At 44.3% G+C, this 18,285-nt stretch overlaps 1 protein-coding gene and 1 long non-coding RNA gene across 22 annotated transcripts in view; both read left to right on the top strand.

Moving 5' to 3' along the window:
• LOC138848991 (uncharacterized) overlaps window positions 1-18,040 on the top strand; it is a 36,416-nt gene extending 18,376 nt beyond the window's left edge. Inside the window, exon 2 of the long non-coding RNA XR_011387283.1 lies at window positions 867-18,040. This is a non-coding gene — a long non-coding RNA (uncharacterized lncRNA). The remainder of the gene's footprint in view (window positions 1-866) is intronic.
• RBMS1 (RNA binding motif single stranded interacting protein 1) overlaps window positions 1-18,285 on the top strand; it is a 241,187-nt gene that overhangs the window by 114,140 nt on the left and 108,762 nt on the right. The window lies entirely within an intron of this gene.

An 18,285-nucleotide genomic window follows, 5' to 3' on the forward strand; every position in this document is an offset into this window, starting at 1 on the left:
GACATTAGAATCTCAGTATCTGGATTGGGTTGAGAAGGGGGCATATCCAGTCCACCACAATTGGTTTGGCCATAAGTAAGGCTTAGCCAACAAATGGATTCAGCAGCTTAGACTGTTTTGGATTAATAAATAAAATCATCTAACTGCATAGGAAGAAAATTCTAGTCTAGAAGTTCTTCTCTTAATTGGGAGTTTAAAAATCAGAAAACTTTTTTGTTTTTCATAGAAATGTTGTATTTCAGAATCCCCTATTGAAAAGTCACTGGTGGTTAGACTCATAGGTTAGCCCAGAACCTCTGTCTTTTAGTAGCATTGGATTTGATAGTGGCAGCTTCAGTTTGGAGTCTTATAAGCAGAGGTGTGTCATTAGGTGGAGGAAGGGAATATCTTCCTTACTCCCAATAATTATGAAAAATGCAAATAGGTTGGCCTTTTGCACCCTCCCCATCTTTTTCTCTGAAGCTTGAGAATGACGGGAGTGAGACATCACTAGTGCAACATACGTCCATCCATACATTCCCATTCAGATGCTCATTGCAGCTGTCTTAGGTTCTGTTTCACCATGTCATATCCTGAAAGTGCTGGAAATTTAAAGAGATGCCCATGCCCTAATGCACCTCTGATTAGAATTCTAGGTGGCAGAACTAAGCCCAGGTGAAAGTGTGGGAGTGGTGCCAGTGCTGAGTGGGCCAGCCTTTCCAGTGGCCCTTGCTGGGCAGTCAGCCCCCTGCACTTCACCTGCCATTCCTGTTGTCTCCCACTTTGGAATTCATAAGCCCCCTGCACTTCACCTGCCATTCCTGTTGTCTCCCACTTTGGAATTCATAGGCTCTTTTTTCCTGTAATTTTATCCATTTTTCTTTCAGTGTGGCTATGCAAAGGAGCCTCAGGATAGGAGGAGGGGTATTGAGAAGATATGGATCAGTATTATGGCACTAGGCAAAGCCCATCTGGCTATCTGGATGACGCACATAAAGATGTTGAGAGAGATGGACTGGAGTGGAGGTAACAGTTTTGGAGCACTTCTGAGAAGCTGACATCTGACTGAGGGCCCACGGGTCATTAGCTTACGTGATCCTCATCACAATCCTAGGAGCTACACTGGATAGGTGTTACCATCTCCCTGCTCAGCAGATAAAGAGATCAGATCTGTCCTTTCAACTCTAATCACTGTCCTGCCTCCTTAGGTATTGCCAAGGCTGAAGAAATCCTAACTGTTTGCTTTGAGGTTTTGCAGTACCATTGGGGAATAATGATTATCATTAAGAATTTAAGTAGGGATAAGAGAGGGGAAGAACTGGGAGTGACTCAGTATCTGTGGCTTAAGCCACTTGGATTATGGTGATTTATTTCAGCAGCCCACCAAAACTAGTATTGTCCACTTTCTACTTTCCCATTATAGTACATCTCCAATTTTGGAATAGCTTAATACATATATACAATGTTGTAGTTACTATACGTTGGGCCTCCTCACCCACATGAAGACCTGAAAGAAGCTCCTGGCTCCTGGCTTTGGATTAGCACAGTCTGGCCGTTTCTGGCCATCTGGAGAGTGAAACAGTGGATGGAAGACCTCTCTCTCTCTCTCTCTCTCTCTCTCACTATACCTTTCAAACAAATAAATAAGTCTTTAAAAAATAAAATGCTAGAGTTTAGATTTTTTTGGTAGAAATTAATTGCACTTAAATTGCTTTAGGCTAGCCTCAGTAATGACATATTCAGGAGATGAGGTACACTTCAAGGAGTAGGCTTCTGTTTTTATTTATTTTTTGAGCCTCATTGGGGGTGTTTTACCTCATTTGAAAGAACTGATGAAATCACTCAGTTGATTCCAGTAAGAAGCTAGTCCTCTAAATAACTCTGACTTACACTTCTCTAAGGTTAAAAATCAATTAAAAGGATTGGAGTGAAAGTGTCATTTTTCAATTGAAAGTCTAATAAAGCGAATCCTGGCAAGAATGAATAACAACTGCCTGGCCAGATGTGGCAATTACCAAAGGCAGGGGGGCTCCCAAAGTGGTTCCATCGTCTTGAAGGTTTATAGTAATTCTGATTAATCTGTTTTGAAAAGGCAGATACCCCCATAGCCCTTGAATCCATAGGCAATGAGATTCAGATTATTAGGATTCATAATTTTTTTTTAATTAGAACTCTCACTATCAATCATGATTTGTCTAGTGTCTCTGGTGTTTTGAAGCCTAAACTCAGAATTTTAAAAGTCCCACCTGTCGTGGAGCTCAGAAATTGTTCCAGAGATGCTTCAGTCTGGAGAGGAAGTCCAGTTCCCAATGAGAGGGAAGACCTGTGTCAGCTAGGAAAGTGATCTGATTGATGCCCTTCTCCACAGGTGTCAGACTCCTTGCTAAGATGCTTAGGCTTCCTGTCATCCAGCTCTTGCCAGCCTGGTCAACTCCTTAGACCCCAGAGTTGTTCAACATACACCATGTCAGTCTCTGGGATACTAGGTCAAGGTTCTGGACTACAGGATAGAACGACCAAGCAGGGCATGATCCCATGTCCTTATGGGGTTACAGACTGGCCATGAAATTTGCTCTTTGTTTAAATGTGGAAAAGCCAAATTAGGGGCGGGTATTGAGGCGCAGCAGATTACGCCACCCCCTGCCACGTTGGCATCCTATATGAACAGCAGTCCAAGTCCCAGCTGGCTGCTCCACTTCTGATCCAGCTCTTCAGTAATGGGCCTGGGAAAGCAGCTGAAGATGGCCCAAATGCTTGGGCCCCTACACCCACAGGAGACTTGGATGTAGTTTCAGGCTCCTGGTTTCTGGATGGACCAGCCCCAGCTGTTGTGAACACTGGGAGAATAAAAGAGCCAACAGAAGATCTTTGTCTCTTGTGTGTGTATGTGTAACTCTGCCTTTCAAATAAGTAAAATTAAAAAAAAAAAAAAGAGCAGTAAGGGTTGGCTCTGTGGTGTAATAGGCTAAACCTCCTCCTGCAGTGCCAACATCCCATATGGGCACTGGTTCCTGTTCTGGCTGCTCCTCTTCCAATTCAAATCTCTACTATGGCCTGGGAAAGTAGTGGAGGATGGCCTAAGTGCTTGGGCCCCTGCACCCACTTGGGAGACCAGGAGAAGCTCCTGGCTCCTGGCTTCTGATCAGCCCAGCTTCGGCCATTGTGGCCATTTGAGGAGTGAACCAGTGGACGGAAGACCTCTCTTTGCCTCTCCAGAGTTCTCTCTCTAACTCTTGCCTCTCAAATAAATAAATAAAAATCTTAAAAAAAAAGTAAGAAATACCATCTTAAAAAATGAAAACCTTTTGTTGAGATTGTGATATTATATATTGAGAAGGCGATTAGGAAAGCAGATTTCCTGAGTTTCCTAGTGATTCACCTTCATAGTACCGTCACGCTGCCGCATTGGAGAAAGGAAAGAAAGTTATGCAGCTGCTTCACTGTCCCGCAGTCAGTTGCTCAAGACAAGCCTTTTGGTTAGGTTTTATTGGACAGTTTCTGTTAACAGTGATATAGGTAGACTGTGTTCTAACAGCCTTTGCTAGAACTACTGTGTACTGAGTAAGGCCTCTAACACAGTGAAATTTAGTGGCACACTTCTCCTTTACGTCCATTTACTCTGGCACTTAGCTCCTAAGAGGGACCTTATTTCACAACCCAGCTGTCACCTCCTCAGTGGCCTTGGGGGGAATCCCTGAACCTTTGTGTTTTCTTATCTGTAAGTTTGGAGATAAGCTATCTACCTTACTGTGATTAAATGAAAGGCTGAATACAAAGCACAGAGCCTGATGCCAAAACCAGCCTAAATGCTCAGAAAATGTGAACAGTACCATGAATAATCCTCAGTTTTCTAGGGGAAAAAATTTTCCATCAGTTATCATGATTTAAAATGTTTTTCCCTTTGACTGTTTGCTTAGTTGGCCATTTTTAAAGATCACATGGATAGTAACAAAAAGATAAAGTATCAAAGCTGAACTAAAATGAGTAAATGAAGAACTACACTTAACCCACCTCTTAAGGAAAAACAGTGTTTCTGGTGTTTTATCTGTTTCTAGGGTAACTGCTGGCTAGGATTTGCGTATCAGGTAGTATTGCAAGTACAATGGAATTTTGTAATCCTGGAGATCCTGAAATAAATGAGAATCTATAATGCAGGCAGCGTTTCCCAATGCATTGCTGGGGAGAGCAGTGCATTATAACTTGTCCAAGGCACTGTGGATTAAATTTGATCCCAATCCCCAGTATGTACAATTTCTATATTACCTTTTTAAAACGTATCCAGGCATGATTAAACTATCCTTAAGATTTGTATCTCCTCTTAATTTGCCTCGTGATGGAAGTTCTTGTAACTGTCAGGTGATAGTTTAATTTGCACAACTCTTATGTAACTGGAGCAGCTGCTGGGTTGCAGGGAACAGCCAAGTGGCTGATGGTGGCCTCTGTGTGCCACGAGGAGGTGGTGGGCTCCTCCAGCTTCCTGGCTGTGGTGTACAAAAGGAAGCTTGCCCTTCCTTCCTAAATTGTTTTCCACACCGGAAGTTAGCGTGCTTGGATCTGACCCTCACGGGAAAGAGTGCACTATTGTACAGAGTACTGTTTTGAGATTAAATGTAGTCAAAAATGCGAGGAAAGTATCCAAAGACTCGCAGTTGAAGAATTTGGGAAGGTGTCTCTCTTTGTAAAGAAATAAAAACTTAAGAGCAGTTTGGGTCCCCTTCCTGCATTTTTTCGCGCTGAGCCAGATGATGTGATGACGTCAGGAAGCTCTGAAGTTTCGCTTCTGCTGCTTTCCGTTCCCGGAACTCTGAGATCCTGGCGCGGCTGCCGGCCCCACCCAGACGACAGTTCCTGTCTGCTGTGGCCAGGCGGGGGTCCGCCGCAGTGTTTGGGCTCTGGCCTGATATTTACTTTCTTGTTTTGGGAAGATCACTGGCTGCTTTGGATTAGGTGGGGGTGGGACGAGGAAGCGGCCCTGGTCACTGGTCATTGAGTGTGGACTCTCCCAAAGCCGGTTCCCACTCAAGCAATTTTCTTCATAACTGTTTCTTTGTTGCCAGAAAGGAGAGATGGTGCCACCTTCTTGTTTCATGGGTTTAGAAGGGCAGAAATTACAAAACCCAGTTGAGTACTCATTGCTAATAAATGAGGTTAATCCAGTAGGGAGGGACAGTGAAAGACACATATTCGACCATGTGTGGCAATGCTAAAAGATATATAAGGAAAGTAAATATAAGGAAAGCTAAGAAGGATGTGAAAAATTGAGGGAGGGAACTGAGTGCTGTGCTGCCCGCTGATCCCCACACAGACCCCTTTTCAAACACAGGGAGGCTCTGATCTCCCCTCTGGGGAGCCAGAGTTTTATGTTGTCCCAGGTTCCTTGGCAAAGTAGCACTCTCTGCCATTTCAGTATCTAGCAGTGTGTACGTTTAGCTCCTTTCGGTAAAGAAAATGAGCTGATATCCGGTGATTACTTTTAGAAATAAAAAGATGTTCAGGATGAGTATGACATCTTCACTTTTTACTTGTTAAGCAGTAACTCCCGATTCTAAATTGAGCATCGTGAAATAATCGTGCAACTAAAAGAGAAAAGAAAGTTGCATCTGGTTTGTGTAAATATGGAGACCTTTTCCCAGATTCTGTTTCGCAGAGGTGCTGCTTCAGAAGGGATGAAGGGAGGATTGAACCTCTCCAGCCCTGGGTTTGGCTGGTAAGCTTCCTGGTGATTGCATCACCACTGATGTGGTTAGATAATAGTGCCGGAGCTGACACCCTCACAGAAAGGGAGGGCTAATGTTGGCAGGAGATATTCAGCCCAAATATGCAGCCTCGTTAAGTAGAAATCTGAAGCATCCCTGTAAACATGGGAGTGTGCGTATTCCAATCACATAAGAAACACTTCTGCAGATCACGCTTCTGGGCTGTTGGGGTGGGAGTCGCACACTTTTCAGACATCCCAAGGAAACTAGCTTGTCTTAGAGAACTAATCTGAGCTCATGCATGGCAGAGCTTGAGGAGGAAAGCGAACACTGGAGGACGTGGAAGAATCCATGCATTAGGTTTTAAGGGAAGTGAGAGGCTGGAGTCAGTTGTTATAAGTGTGTGAATGTGTGACAGGTGGGAAGACCGCACACTGCGTGGACGATTGTAGTGATTCTTCAAAGGTTTCTAATGAAGCCGATGGCGCTGCCGGTTGACCTTCAGTACTCCTCCGGCAGAAGGGCATTCACTACTACAAGTAATTTCTTTGATTTTTGTGTTTTCTTGTAAATGTTCTAAATAACGATCATGTGTGCTATTTACAAGTGCTAATATAAAGAATTTTGACTTATAAAGTGAATGTGTTTTCTCTTTTTAAGCAAGAAACTCGGTGTCTAGCATAGACATAGCTATCCAAGTAAGTCATCTGGAAATTGACAGTGGATAAAGTATGAGATGTAAAAGAAGCTGTATGATACATATTTTTTCCTATGATATCTTACCAGGAATAACATATCAGTTTTATTTATTTTTAAAAACCTTTTCAGGAAAACTTTTTCTGTATCATCGTTGCAGCAAACAAGGATTGGTGCTTTAAAAAAGCAACGCTGGGAACGGAGACCTAGTTCTGCCTCTAATTAGCTCTCTGGCCTTAGGTGTGTAGTTTGACTTTGTCCCTCAGGTTTCCTGAAAAAATGAGGGGTTGAATTAGATCAGTGCTTCTCAGATTTTTTAATGCCAAGCTCCCTTTGAAAGCACTGTATCTACTCCAATCCCCGCCCTGCTGTCTCTCAGTTCTGTTATAATTCCAGTGCAGAATTATTGGATCTTAAAATTTCTGATGTTCCTCCCAGCTCTAAAAATTTGTCATTCTGAGCAGATACGGGTTGCAAATCAGTGGAACAAAGATTCTCATCTCACTTGGTGAATACATGCAGCTTGCTTGTCTTAGAGCTGAAAGGGGAGCTTTCCAAACTCCATCCTTACAAACCTGGAGTCCTGCCTTGAATCTGCTCTGAGTGAAACCTTGCAGCTTGTTAGACATGCAGAATGTCAGCCCCAACCCAGAAGGCTGAGCCAAAATCTGCGTGTTTAACCAACAATGCAGGTGGTTCATGTAGCAGCACATCAGCTGGAGGAATGCTGCAGACCTGCTGTTTTTAACTGGTGGGTGGCAATATTACTGGAGACGCCAGTCAATTTAGTAGGCCACTACCAGCATTTGTGTGTGTTTTTTTTGTTTGTTTATAAAGTACTCTTTTTTTATTTTTAAGATTTACTATATTTATTTGATATACAGAGTTACAGAGAAAGGTAGAGCCAGAGAGAGGTCTTTGGTCCACTGGTTCACTCCCCAGATGGCCACAACGGCCAGAGCTGCACCAATCCGAAGCCAGGAGCTAGGAACTTCCTCCGGGTCTCCACGTGGGTGTTGGGGCCCAAGGACTTGCGCCATCTTCTACTGCTTTCCCAGACCATAGCAGAGAGCTGGATTGGAAGAGAAGCAGCCGGGACTAGAACTGGCATCCATATGGGATGCTGGCACCTCATGCCAGGATGTTAACCCACTACACCACAGCTCAGGCCCCCTGCATTTTTTTTTTAATGGAGTTGACTGAAAAAGGTAATATATTAACATTCATTTCACGTTAGGGTACGTTGCATATCGTAAAGTAAAATACTGTTTCAACAGACTCCTGTTTCAGCTTTATCTGTGGATGTCCATGTATGTACACATGGCAAGCATCTTGGGCAAAATGTTAATTTGTAAGGTGGATTCAAGCCAAAAAAAAAAAAAAAAAAGAAAGAAAGAAACCCCCTACCCAGTTTTTATAGGCAATATAGCTTAGATACAAACACCCATTCCTTCTCTTTGTATGGAGACACGGAGACGTACTAGCTGGCTTCAAAAAATTTATGGAAAAATGAGCTTAAAATAGACTCATTTTCACCAAAAAGGAAACCTGTTGAAGTGAAATGAACACTGAGAAACCATGACTTGATCAGCCCTTGTCCTGGCTGTCGAGGAACAACTTAATACTTTATCCCTTTTAGTATTTTTTTTTTTTTGTTCTACTTAATACCATAGGTGGAACTCTGTAATTAACACACAATTATTCTTAGGTGTTTATTTATTTATTTATTTATTTTTGACAGACAGAATGGACAGTGAGAGATAGAGAGAGAGAAAGGTCTTCCTTTTGCCATTAGGTGTTTAACTGAAAAGTGATCCCTGTTAAATATAAGAGAAGGAGATGTACAGTTCGGCACATGCTCAATCAGACTTGCCCCAAACGGTAGAGTTAGAAATGTGCCTGGTGATTCCAATTCAACCCCATCAAGGTGGCATGTACCAATGCCATCTCACTAGTTCAAGTGATCAGTTTCATTTCACAGTTGATCACACTGATAGGTCTAAGAGTCAAAGGGATCACATAAACAAAACTAGTGTCTGCTAATACTAACTGATAGAATTAAAAAGGAGAGAACAATCCAACATGGGAAGCGGGATACACAGCAGACTCATTGAATGGCAGATATCCTGAACAGCACTCTGGCCTCCGAATCAGCCCTTAAGGCATTCAGAACTGGCTATGAGAGTTTCTCAGGCATGGAAAGCCAAGACACGGTGGCAAAAAAAAAAAAAAAAAACAAACCCACACAAACCAAATGAAAGATCTCTGTGAGTGAGATCCCAGTGGAAAGAACAGGCCATCAAAGAAGGAGCTACCTTTCTCTGAAGGGAAGAGAGAACTTCCACTTTGACTATGACCTTTTCTAAATAAGATTGAAGTTGGCGAACTCAAAAGGCTTCCATAGCCTTAACAACTCATTGACAAGAGCCTCGGGTGATTACTGATGCCATAAACAAGAGTGTCAATTGTTAAGTCAACAACAGGAGTCACTGTGCACTTACTCCTCATGTAGGATCTCTGTCCTTAATGTGTTGTTCAATGTGAATTAATGATATAGCTAGTACTCAAACAGTACTTTACACTTTGTGTTTCGGTGTGGGTGCGAACTGTTGAAATCTTTACTTAGTATATACTAAATTGATATTTTGTTAAATAAAGATAATTGAAAATGAATCGATGTGAATGGGCTGGGAGAGGGAGCAGGAGATGGGATGGTTGAGGGTGGGAGGGAGGTTATGGGGGGAAAAAGCCACTGTAATCTAAAAGCTGTACTTTGGAAATTTATATTTATTAAATAAAAGTTAAAAAATTAAAAAAAGGTTGATTTTGGTGCAGAAATTGAAACTAGGGATAGTTTTTTTTGGGGGGGAAGGGGCAAAGATTTACTTATTTAAGAGGCAGTCACAGACAGGGAGAGAAAGATAGAGAGGTTCTCCAACCACTGGTTCACTTCCCAAAGCCACAACAGCTGGAGCTGGCCAGATCCGGAGCCAGGAGCTTCTTACAGGTCTCCCACGTGGCATCAGGAGCTCAAGCACTTGGGCCATTTTCCACTGCTCTCCCAGGCCATTAGCAGAGAGCTGGATTGGAAGTGGAGCAGCCAGAACTCAAACTGGAGCCCATATGGGATGCCAGTGCCACAGGCAGAAGCTTAACTTACTACACCACAGTGCCGGCCCCAGTGCAGAGTTTTTCATAATAAAATTTCCTATGAACTTGTTGAAGTGGCCTTGTACATAGAAGTACATAGGCGGAAACAAAATAAATTAAGGGCCATTTGACATGAGTGTCACTGGCTGCCATTATTCCTATGGTATCAGCTCTAAGTTGCTGGATGTTTCCCTGAGTAGAAACAAATGCAGGCATCACATTTTGAGTGGCATGAAATCAAACAACTTTCCGATTGATGTTTTACTTTGTGTTAATACAAATTACTACAACATTTTCAGATAAGGCTTCATGTTGCTATGGTTCTTGGGATGTTTCACATATGTACTTGTGCAGTTTTGTGGAAGTAAAGGTTTTGGTTTTGGTTTTTCCTCTAAGAGCAAATTTATGAAACCCCTAATAGTGCAGGCTCATTCACATGTCCCATGCATCTTAAATGATAAAGAATTGGAATAAACTAGGTTGGGGAGCAGGGTAACCTTATTCAGAATCTTTCTAAGTATAGTTGATCACTTTCAGATAGTTTCCGTAAGTTGTTCAAGGTAGAGAAAGGGATTGCAGAATGGATAGTTAGGACCCTGAGAACTTTGCACTCTCAGCCATAATGCTTTACTCACAATTACTGTGCAGAATATTCAGACTGTGCTGTAGAGAGACTGGAGACTGCAATCCAGCCGGGAAGAAGTTGTCAACCCTGGAATCCAGACGATACTGGGATGAGGCAGAGATTGAGAACATTGCAGAGGCGCTCTGAACTGTCAGAGTGCAGGTTATGTTTCACTTCCTTTAGGAATTTTATTTATTTTATTTATTTATCTTATTTTATTTATCTTAAGGAGAAAGGAGAGGAAGAGTTTTGCCCTTCTCTGCTTCCCATAGCTCTGTGTATAAAAAAAAAAAAAAATGGTGAGAATCTGAAAATTCCCCATTTGGGGGTGAGAAGGTGAAAACCAGCACTTCTTGCACACCTGTGTTCAGAATCCAGCAGAATTATTAATATCACACCTGATCTTGGGCAGGATTTAATGTTCACCATATTCTAATGTAGCTGGTTGTGTGGGATGTAATTTGTTTATTGTTTTGAATTTTCTTTGATGGTGGTTTTGGAACTTTTCTATGTAAGAGATTGAGTAGAATGTGCAGTGCAGGTTTTATGTTGATTGCATGTTAGTGCCAGCCTACTAGCTAACCCAAGTCTCAATACATTTCAGTTATTTGGTAAGTTCAGCTGTAATACAGTTTTCACCTAAGGACTCTCCAGTTTGGGGAGCTCTGTATATTACGTAATTTTTAGTTTTACATTTCTTCCTTTAGGCTTTTGTTGTAATTTTAGAACAGCTCATGTGTTTAGAATATGTTCTCAGACTCATCTGTTACTAAGCAGGGAGTCGGTGCTGGCCTAAGGAGCACAGGAAAGCAGCAGTGCGGTGTGACTTCCGCTGGCCTTAGCTGCATGGTGTAACAGAAGTCGCCCTTCTTGGGGTCTGCTGGTTTCATTAACCTCCTGCCCCGTTTCCCCGGCTACTGGCAGGCAGGTAAGACTGTCTGCAAGGCCTGGCTGGATTCCCTCTGGATACGCCTTAGCTGGAAACAGCCAGGAGCGTTTTTCAGCCATGGGATTCTGGGAATGGAAGGGAGTTTCATTAGCATCCAGTCTGACCTTCTCAGTCCGTGCGAGAGGACTGGAGCTGTCCAGAGTGACCTCTATTCCCGTGCTGGCTCAGGGTGGAACTTGAATCTGGATATTCAAATTCTTCCATCCAGTCATTTTTTTAGTATAAATAAACAGAAAGACTCACCCTATGTCTACTTCTTGCCTAGGGCCCTCTTCAGCCTGTCTGCATCCTTTCACCCTTCCCCCCCAATCTGCTCCTGGGAGAACTCTTAGTAATATTAGAAACTGCACCCTCCCCTACCATTACCTGCGATTCCATTAAGGGTGCCGCTGAGAAAAGCTTTTCCTTCGGAAGACTGTGTCCCTAGCAAGGAAGTTTTGGAACCATTGCTTTAGGCCCTTTATTTTCTTTCTTAGCCCTCCTGTTTTCTGGTGAAGAACTTAAATGCAATGTCCGCACTCAGTCTGGGATCTCCGTGTGGGTCGTTATTTCTGGCCCACCCCCTTGCCATTTATAAATGGTGTTATAAATCCAGAAGGAACAAAAAGCTGGAGTGCTGGGAACAGCTTGGTGAATCACTGGGGTTCTTGGAAGGAGCTTCCAAAGGGACAGCACTGTTGGGCTGATTTGCAGGAACCTAGAACTGACTTGCGCAAGATGTTTGAGTGATAAGGAATCTCCTTTCTTAGTGGATCCAGAAGAAAAATTTGCCTTAGAAGCTACATATTGTATTTAATGTATGTTTTCTACCCTGGATTACCAACAACCGCATACCCTGTCTAATTGTCACCCCCCTCCCAAGTGCTACGTCTCAGTTGGCTTAATCCCTAAGGAACCTTCCCCTCTGATTTCACGCCTTTTCCCACCTGCAGCATGGTCTCCATCCAGCGTGTGATGCTGTGTTCAACAGTGCATGTCTTACACGCATTTCTTTCATCTAGAGTTTAAGATGATGGTTTCTTCATGAATTAGGTAAAGAGATTTCTTTGTGGATATTGCAAGGATCAGCTTTGATAGAGATCTTGGAGAATTAATTGGAAAAGCCTACTGGGGAGTTTTTATTTTTGGATTAGATTTGAATAGCTAATATAACACGGACCCCTCTCCTTTGAGAGGCTTTAATTCAGCAAGAAAATATTTACAATCTGGTGCTTAGTTTCAGGGCCTGGAGACATGTTGCAAAGTTTATTTCCAAACAGGGGAGAGTGAAGGTAGCAGAGCCAGTGGCATTCACTGGGTGATTTTTAGTTTGGGGTACTTGCTATTTCTCCGTCAGTGCTCTAAGAATGGTTGAGGCACTGGAAAGGGGCTCTCTAATTCTTCCTCAATCTAGGTGCCGCTCTGCAGCTTCCCGGCCTCAGCCGTTCTTTCCCTGATATGCCCAGAGTGCAACTGCTTCCAGCCAGTTTTTCAGCTCTCACATTCGCCTCACACTTCTCAGTTCGGCTTTTCCAGTTCTTGGGCTCAAACTGCTCTTTCCAAGCCACCATAGCCAGCTCTGCTTCGGCCACTCAGATGGCTGAAAGGAAACAAAGAAGTAAAACTGGCCCATTTGGGTACCCCCATCCACGCATGGCTAACTTGCTTCAATCATTAACTTCTGTCATTTCTTGAAAGCGTACAGTGAGGAAGCCGCGTATGAAAATTAGAGTAGTATACAGCGTCCCTACAGCGTGCTGTGTTCCTGCCAGCTGACAGGCTGCGAGTGTCTCCTGGTGAAAACAGTGACAGTCCCGGGCTTCTCTCTGCTCTCAGAAGCAGCTGTAGTGATTGTTTTGCTTCTGGATAAGGCAAAGAGTTGGTGTACTAAACCACCCTGCTGTTCCAGGTGTTGGTGGTAGTGGTGTGTGTGCTTAGGGACCACAGGGTGAGTATTTTATCCCTTCAAGGATGGTAGCCTTAAGTCCTAAGTTGCCTTTCCTTTTAAAATATGCTGAAATTCTTAGGGAAATTGCTAAGTGGGGGCAAAGGGTAGTGGGATAGCTGCAGCTCTAAGTTGGTTAGAGCACTCTTTAGGCAATTAGCAATAGAAAATGAAACAATAGAGTGTAAAATGATGAGTCTTCATTTAAAAATGTATTTATTTGAGAAGCAGAGAGACAGACAGCTGTCATTCACTGATTCACTCCTCATATGACTGCAACAGCTGTGGAAGGCCAGCCTCAGGGACCGAGAATTCAGTTTCCCATGTGGGTGGCAGGAAGTCAAGTACTTGGGCCAGAACTTGCTCCAGGTTCTGTATTATTAGGAAGCTGGAGTCAGAGTGAGAAGTGAATCCAGGTACAGATGCTGGTCCCTAAGTCTTCATTTATTGTCTTTGCTGAATAGAATTCAGTAACAAGGTTTATGGCCACTAATGATGGCTATATAATTTCATGCATGATTAATTCTGCTTCTTTTCTAAAGGACCTTTAGCCTTATCCAGAAGAGACTGCATAGTGTGGTGTTGGATGGTGGGTGACGCGATGGAGAGAGGGGAAGTAGAACTGTAGTGTAGGCATCCCAGTGAGCCTTTCAGATGAGAAGTCTTTCCTCCCAGAGTGCTGCCCACACAGGAAGTGTTTCCTGAGGGCTGTGGACACAGAAGTCCTCCTTCAGTGCTGGCTTCTCTGGGTGCTGATGAGCATTCCTCTCCTCTCCTTCTCCTCCTTTTAAAAATTTTTTTTAAGATTTATTTATTTGAGAGGCAAAGTTACAGATAGAGGTCGTCCATCCACTGGATCACTCCCCAGATGGCCGCAATGGCTGGAGCTGGACTGATCTGAAGCCAGGAGCCAGGAGCTTCTTCTGGGTCTGCCACATAGGTGCAGGGACCCAAGCACTTGGGCCATCTTCTGCTTTCCCAGGTCATAGCAGAGAGCTGGGTCAGAAGAGGAGCAGCCAGAACATGAACCGGCACCCCTATGGGATGCCAGCACCACAGGCAGAGGCTTAGCCCACTACACCACAGTGCCTGCCCCGGAGCACTCTTCTTGATGGTGCCTTACCACTCCTGCTAGGCAGTGTAGAGATCTGCTACGACAGCCACCCTATTTATTTGCCATTGGATTGATTTTCTATCAATTTTGGCATGTGTTTAAGTCCAGATAAATTTAATCGTAAAAGCTGAATTAGCTATTTCCCTTGTCCATGGATAAACAGAATAGAGAGTGTTTACCTGACTTTAAGCATTGAAATTAGGCTGCAGGGTACTGAGATAGGCTCCTGGGCTCTTTGGAGATGGGTAGGCACTTGGCTGTGGTCAGCTAGCCACTGAGTTCCCTAACTGGACTGAATTTTTTAAACCGTCCCGAAGCTGCATCCACAGGGATGCAGTTTAGGAGTTTTGAGATGCAAAAATGAAAAAGAAAAACCAGGGATGCAAGTGGAATCTGGTAAAATATTTTTTGTAGATTTATTTAAGTTTGCCATTTGTGCCATCAGGACACATAACTGCAGAGTGTCATCGTTTTAAACATATCAGAGTTCTGAAGCTGGAGTTAAGTTCGTCAGTATTTGCATTTTGGTCCAGGAGTGTTTAATTCTTCACTGTTTTAAGTCCTGCTCTCCCAAAATGCAGTCTAATGTTTAGCTGCAGTATGCTATAACTCAAAAGTTGGTTGCATAATTAATTTTTCATTGAAAAGGTTTATAAGGTGGAATTTCAAAACCACTAAAAAAAAACTAGCCTTGCTTTTAAAAAAGCACTAGCTGGCTATGTGCTCATTAAATTAAGTCTGAGGTGCTTTTCTCCTTCCTTAAAAAGGCGGGGGGCAGGGTGGGGGTAAGCATTGTGGCATAGCGGGTCAGGCCGGTGCTTGGGGCATCCGCATCCCATATCAGTGCCTTTCGTGACCCAGGCTCCTCTGCTTCTGAGCTGGCTTCCTGCTAAGGGGCCCTTGAGTCCCTGCCACCCAGGTTAGGAGGTCCAGATGGAGCTTCTGGCTCCAGGCTTGACTGGCCCATCCCTGGCCTCTGTGAGCATTTGGGAAATGAACCAGCAGATGGAAGATCAGCCTCTCCCCAGCTCCCTCTCTCTCTCCCCTCCCTGTCACTCTGCCTTGCCTTTCAAATAAATAAGTAAAAGTTTACAAAACAAACACAGGAACATAGCAGTCAATGGTATTCAGTGCTACATTTCTGAGAAACTAACATTTGGTAGTTAGGTTGCAGGAAGGATGGTCACAGAAAATTTAAGAATATAAATAGGACGGCCGGCGCCGCGGCTCACTAGGCTAATCCTCCGCCTAGCGGCGCCGGCACACCGGGTTCTAGTCCCGGTCGGGGCGCCGGATTCTGTCCCGGTTGCCCCTCTTCCAGGCCAGCCCTCTGCTGTGGCCAGGGAGTGCAGTGGAGGATGGCCCAGGTGCTTGGGCCCTGCACCCCATGGGAGACCAGGAAAAGCACCTGGCTCCTGGCTCCTGCCATCGGATCAGCGCGGTGCGCCGGCCGCAGCGCGCCGGCCGCGGCGGCCATTGGAGGGTGAACCAACGGCAAAGGAAGACCTTTCTCTCTGTCTCTCTCTCTCACTGTCCACTCTGCCTGTCAAAAAAAAAAAAAAAAAAAAAAAAAAAAAAAAAAAAAGAATATAAATAGGACATTGAAGAAATAGAGAGGAATTTGGAGCCCTGTTTGAAGGCACTGGCATTGCTGTCTGTCAGATCTGGGTTCAAGTTCCAGCCCTTCTTCTTTCTAAAGGTGTGACCTTGGCGTATTACTTAACCTGTCCTGAGACTCAGTTTATTAATCAACAATAGTGGACCTGTCCTACTGAACTAAGTAACATAATGCATATAAAGTACTAATCACAGTGCTGGGCATGTAGTACATATGCAGTATATCACATGAACTATTACTCATACTACTACAGTTATTATCAACCCATTCAGCATATTCAGTAGTAAGTGGATTTATGGTGTTTGACTTTTTTTTAAACATGTGTCCAGTCCTTTTTCAAACTTAGGTTTTTAGTCTCAATAAGTTAATAAAACTTAATCTTTGATCAAAATATTTCTCCACCAGAAAGTAAGAAAAAAAATTGACAAATTAATTCCGTGCTTCTTTCTTTCAGGTATTTTTCTCTGTTGTCAGCTAGTCCTGAGAAGGAGTTAATATTCAGATGAGCCAGTGCCGCGGCTCACTAGGCTAATTCTCCGCCTGCAGTGCCGGCACCCCAGGTTCTAGTCCCGGTTGGGGCTCCACATTCTGTCCCGGTTGCTCCTCTTCCAGGCCAGCTCTCTGCTGTGGCCAGGGATTGCAGTGGAGGATGGCCCAAGTGCTTGGGTCCTGCACCCCATGGGAGACCAGGAGAAGCACCTGGCTCCTGGCTTCCATTTGTGGCAACCATTTGGGGAGTGAACCAATGGAAAAGGAAGACCTTTCTCTCTGTCTCTCTCTCTCTCACTGTCTAACTCTGCCTGTCCAAAAAAAAAAAAAAAAAAAAAAAAAATTCAGATGAAATTTAAATGAGAACTCTTGCTCTGTGTAAGATCTGCCTCGAGGCCAGGAGCCCTTTGCTGGAGTGGGGACCCCTTGTCTTCCCTGGGCTCAGAACACTGGGAGATTTCACTTCCTAACAGTGAAGATGGAAGGGAAGGCATGGAGTCACAGGCTGCATGAGGGGGGTCTTCAAAAGATTCATGGAAGATGCGTTATGACAAAAGTGTGCAGGATTTTTTTTTTTTTTTGACAAGCAGAGTTAGACAGTGAGAGAGAGAGAAAGGTCCTTCTTCCATTGGTTCACTCCCCAAATGGCCGCTACGGCTAGCGCCACACCGATTGGAAGCCAGGAGCCAGGTGCTTCCTCCTGGTCTCCCATGTGGGTGCAGGACCCAAGCACTTGGGCCATCCTCCACTGCCTTCCCGGGCCACAGCAGAGAGCTGGCCTGGAAGAGGAGCAACTGGGACAGAATCCGGCGCCCCGACCGGGACTAGAACCCGGGGTACTAAATTACCTGTTGCTTGGATTTTTCCACAGACTTTTGAAATGCCCTGGCCCATGCTCCCCACCCACTTCCCACATTGGAGAACTGTTACTGTAGCAAATACAGACCCCTGGCCAACCCCTGTAGTCAGCCAGGTGCAGTCAGAAATGGGAATCATGGTCCTGCTGTCACAAGTAGCAGCACAAACAAAAACTTAGTACTTTCATGTCCAAATACTCTTCAAAATAATTATACCCCACATGTGTCTTTTTAGTAGCATAGTTCCACAGGCAGCACTCCCATTTCCAGCCTAGACAAAAGCCAAGTTTCGGGTGGATGCAGAATTGTAATACCATCTTTTAAATATCTGACACTGGGGTCTGCACTGTGGCATAGTAGGCTAAGCCTCTGCCTGTGGTGCCAGTATCTCATATGGGTGCTGGTTCATATCCTGGCTGCTCCTTTTCTGATCCAGCTCTCTGCTATGGCCTGGGAAAGCAGTGGAAGATGGACCAAGTCCTTGGACCCAAGTGCTGATGCCACGTGGGAGACACGGAAGAAGCTCCTGGCTTTGTATTGGCCCAGCTCCAGCTATTGTGGCCATTTGGAGAGTGAACCAGCAGATGAAAGACACTTCTCTCTCTCTCTCTCTCTCTCTCTCTCTCTCTCTCTCTCTGTAACTCAGCCTCTCAAATAAATAAATAAAATCTTAAAAAAGTCAAAGCTCATACAATATCAAAAAGATTTGAGTCAGATTAAAAAAAAAAATGCCTGCTGCGGGGTGGGTGCTTGTCCTGGAGTTGAGATGCTGTGTCGCACATCGGGGTGCCCGAGTGCAAGTCCTGGCTTCTTTCCCGCATTCCTGCTGATGCAGACTCTGGGAGGCAGCAGGTGATGGCTCTAGTAGTTGGGCTCCTGCCACCCACTGGGGAAACCTGGTTTGAGTTCCCAGCTCCAGGCTTCCACTTGGCTCAGTCCCAGCTGTTGAGGGCAATTTAGAGAGAACCATTGCATGGGCAGTCTGTGTCTGTCTGTCTCTCCCTCCTTTCTCTGTATCTCAAATAAAATACAATTTAAATGGCAAGAAAAATAAAATATCTGCTAGCTCCATTGTGTGAGGTTGATAGAGTTCCGCTAAGAGGTGGGGCTGGCCATGACCCACGGCTTCTTCCCGGCTTCTCCGAGTCTCACCCTGTGTGTCTGTGTTTCGTCTGCCGACTGCCACAA

Source organism: Oryctolagus cuniculus, chromosome 3 (assembly GCF_964237555.1).
Source record: "Oryctolagus cuniculus chromosome 3, mOryCun1.1, whole genome shotgun sequence".
NCBI lineage: Eukaryota > Metazoa > Chordata > Mammalia > Lagomorpha > Leporidae > Oryctolagus > Oryctolagus cuniculus.